The 3688-nt window shown below is 44.0% G+C and overlaps 1 long non-coding RNA gene across 2 annotated transcripts; it reads right to left on the bottom strand.

The window, feature by feature from the left end:
- Positions 1 to 210: 210 nt before the first annotated feature.
- On the bottom strand, positions 211 to 3325 carry LOC122185043. 2 transcript variants are annotated; one of them, XR_006180707.1, is made up of 6 exons: positions 3275 to 3325; positions 3113 to 3148; positions 2738 to 2824; positions 1289 to 1358; positions 908 to 993; positions 211 to 240 (listed from the first exon to the last, which is right to left on the bottom strand). It is a non-coding gene; the product is annotated as an uncharacterized LOC122185043 (long non-coding RNA). The 2 variants fall into 2 exon arrangements; XR_006180706.1 differs by lacking the exon at positions 3113 to 3148.
- Positions 3326 to 3688: the final 363 nt, after the last annotated feature.

Below are 3688 nucleotides of genomic sequence, written 5' to 3'. Positions count from 1 at the left end.
GGCAGCCCAGTGCATCCTTGTTTTAATTAGACCTTGGGTGGAGGAAGCAGGGGGGTGAGGAAGGAACAGAACTATTGCAAAGAACATTAAGGCATGAATGCAAACATGTGTATGCAATCCTGATCAACAGGACTCAGCTTTTCTTCTTTCATAAGCTTTTGGTGTAGCAGAAAGACCCCAAGTCTCACAGCAACAGCTATTTTTTTTTTCCCCAGTCTCAAAACAGATCCACATTCAGCTCTGGAATAAGAAATACTGCAGGTGAAATACATATTTCAGTTGCCTAAACAAAAAGCTTGAAGCTTAACTAAAAAGCAGCAAAAATAAAATAAATAAAAAAAAAAGCTAGATGCTACAGAGAAAAGCTGAGCATTCACCAGCAGAATCCAGGAAGAACCACTGCAGTCTGCTGCTCATTTTTTATTTATTTATTTATTTATTTTTTTTTTGTTAAAATTTTCTTGTGAATTTCCAAGCCATTTGTTTGACTTCTGAGTCACTTCTGCTGCTTGAAATGTGCAGTGTGACCCACTTGGATATGCAGGTGATGCAGCATATTGGATGGTCCCAGTGGGGTGACAGCAGTTCTTCCTGCTCTGAATCTGCTTGTAAATTAAGTGAATAACTTTTCTCTTTATTATTTTTGGCAAATATTCACTACACTTTTTTTTTTTTTAAATTGCCTTTTCTGTTTACCACCCCTTATACCAAAACACATTCACTTGAATGCTTGTGAGAAGCAAAACCACAAAGAACTGCAGTGAAATTAATTTGCAACAGTTTCAAATGAATATTTATGAGCCTTCTCCTCAGCTTCTAGCCAGGCCGAGGACAAAGTTAGCTTCTTCTTGCAGAGAGCAAATATCAAATAATAATTAAAAATTCAATTAAAGAAAACAGAACTTACACTCTATTCCTTTTAGGTGCTCTTGGGCCATCTCTGGTGATTTCCAAGGGAACTCCAAGCTGCTATCAGGTTTCCAGCTCTTAAAGCTCAAGTTTTAAAGGACAACATTAGCCAGTTAAAAGCAACATCGCTTCCAGCCCCCAGGAACAGGTGCACTGCTGGGGTTCCACGGACAAGAACCACAGAATCATAAGGGTTAGGAAAGATCACCTGGGCCATCACATCCAATCCCAGCCCACCCCCACCATGCCCATAGCTACATCCCTCAGTGCTACACCTCCACAGTTCTTGAACACCTCCAGGAATGGTGACTCCAGAACCACTGTCTGGGCAGCAGTGCCAATGCATTACCACTCTGAGAAGTTTTCCCTAATATCCAACCTGAGTTCGACATCTCCATAGAGGGCACACAGTTTCAGCATACGAGCAACATAACAGTCATCTGTAAAATCTAAGAAACATATTTAAATTGTCAACAGCAACAACAACAACAAAAAAAAAGAAATAAAAGCATTCCCCATTCCTGCCCATGTCAAGACATACTAATCTAGTCTTAATTAGAGCATTATTAACTAAATCTTACACCTGGCCCTACTCATTTACAGCTATTCGTGTTTACAATTGCACTGATTACTAACTACAGCAATGGACTGGGTTTTTCTTTCCAGCATCCACCACCCTCCTCCAATTTTCACTTTGCAACAGGCTCGCATTGGGGTAGGAGAAAAAGAAAGAGATCTATGCAGAAGCAAGAGGAGTGCTAGGAATACCAGCAGCACAGATGAGCTACCGCCCTCACAGAGGCAGATCCGCCCAGGGACAGGGCAATAAATCCCCCAGCAGGCTTAAATTCCACTTAATTACAGAACCAGCTGATACCTAATAGAAATGAAGTGGATCCACATGCCTGCTCTCAATTTGTAGCCTGTGGTTGTGAGCCAGTCAGAAAAGTGGGGGTATTGATTTGATTATCTTGTTTGTCCACCTAGACTTGCTAGTTGCATCTGTTTTTCCCAGTTCAAATGAAGTGTTTTCCACTGATTAATTTTAATTTGTTTTCTCTTCAAGTGCAAGATTTGTTTTTTATTGACAAGCAAGCATCCATGTTTGTAAGCACCTACAATTAAGCAGTGCCCCTGCACTGCTAAAAGCTAACACTCTCCCTATTTTGCTGGAAGTACTTCATGCATCGACTGAAACCTCCTCTTTTGCCTACATAGCTTCTAGAAAATACCAACCTGCATCACACAATTACTAGTCTCCTCATGGATACATGCAGCCTACAAGCTAGGAAGAGCCTGACCTCCCTCCAGCCACACGCTTCCAGATCCATCTCCCCACCACTCCACCCCCTCTGCCATCTCAAGGCAGTGCTGTACCCATTGAGCTGCTTTTATAAGAAGGCAAGGAGCACCAGCAAGCCCTTTTCCCAGCACCTTGCACCTCAAGCCCCTGGTTCCTGTAGGCATAAGCTGCCATGTTCTATTACACCCACATGCAGCTGTAGTGAAAGACAGCAGGAAGAGGTTAAAGGAAAAAAAGGCTCTTTTGAGAGTGCTGGAGATTTTACTCCTTTTTGAAAGCCAGACCTTGGGTGTATTTCAATTAGTGCCACAAATGCATTCATTTCAGCCTAGTTCATTAGCAAGTTGTGCTCCACTCAGTCATTAAGAGCAGAGAAATATGAGTAATAAAATGCCAGGCTATCTGTATTTTGCTTAATGCTCCTCAAACACATCAACAAGCCATAAATGCCAACAGGGCAAGAAAGTGCATAGTAGGAAGGGATTTATGCACTCACAAAACCCTCAGCTTCAAATTGCACCTCACCAGAGAAACACAGGGCTGCTCCTCCTGCTGCTGGTGCCAGCGCCTGCTCCTCTCAGGCTTCCTCTACAAAATGGAGGTAGAGAGCATCTGCAGAAACACAACAAGAGATGGCTTCCATCATGGACTCCCTGGCTGAGAAAAGCTTGAGGAATGAGGCAGAATGGAGAGTTTGCCTCTGGCCCTGTGACATTCCTGTCCCTGGTTGTTTTTGAGTGCAGCACAGGCAGAATACCTGCAACTTCAAAGAGATGCCACTTGTAGTGTGACCTACAGCTCTTTGGGACCAACAGCAAAACAGGTGGTGTCACCAGTGAATAATCAGTGCTCCCCCCATTATCTGGTTTGCAGATATCTGCAGTCATGCACATATCCTACCATCTGCTGCCCACTGCCACTCCTGCATTCAGGCTCCTTAGACAGCAGAAGAGAAAACAGAATAATTAAGGTTGGAAAAGTCCTCCAGATCACCAAGTCCAATTGTCTACCTGTAGCAGCACCAGCACAACGAGAAGATGTTACAAAAAGAAGAATGCTCACCTCTCTCTGAAGATCCAGGCTCACATTAAAACTCCACAGAAGAGCAGTCTCCAAAAAAGTTCCTTTCTCAGGGGCTGCCAGCCCTTAAATGAGGTCTAGGAGGAGTAGAGCCAGGCTCCACCCTTTCTGGTATCACAGGTGAATTACCTTCACCTGTGCTCCCAGGGCTGACTGGGTCTTTCCTCCAGGTGCTCAATCAGTGGTTCAGGCCCTGGCTTGGCAGTTCTGATACACTACCCATCTCCACCATGCTCATAACCATATTCCTTAGTGCCACATCTCCACAGTTCTTGAACACCTCCAGGGATGGTGACTCCTCCACTCCCTGCCAGTGCCTTTTTGCTTTCAGAGAAGAAATTTTTTCCTTATATCCAACCTGATCCTCCCCTGGCACAACAGCAGCAGCAGACACCA

The sequence above is a fragment of the Lagopus leucura genome, unplaced genomic scaffold (assembly GCF_019238085.1).
Source record: "Lagopus leucura isolate 7727_CA_CO unplaced genomic scaffold, USGS_WTPT01 Super-Scaffold_100026, whole genome shotgun sequence".
NCBI classification, from domain to species: Eukaryota; Metazoa; Chordata; class Aves; order Galliformes; family Phasianidae; genus Lagopus; species Lagopus leucura.
This window is presented reverse-complemented; position numbering and strand designations above follow the sequence as displayed.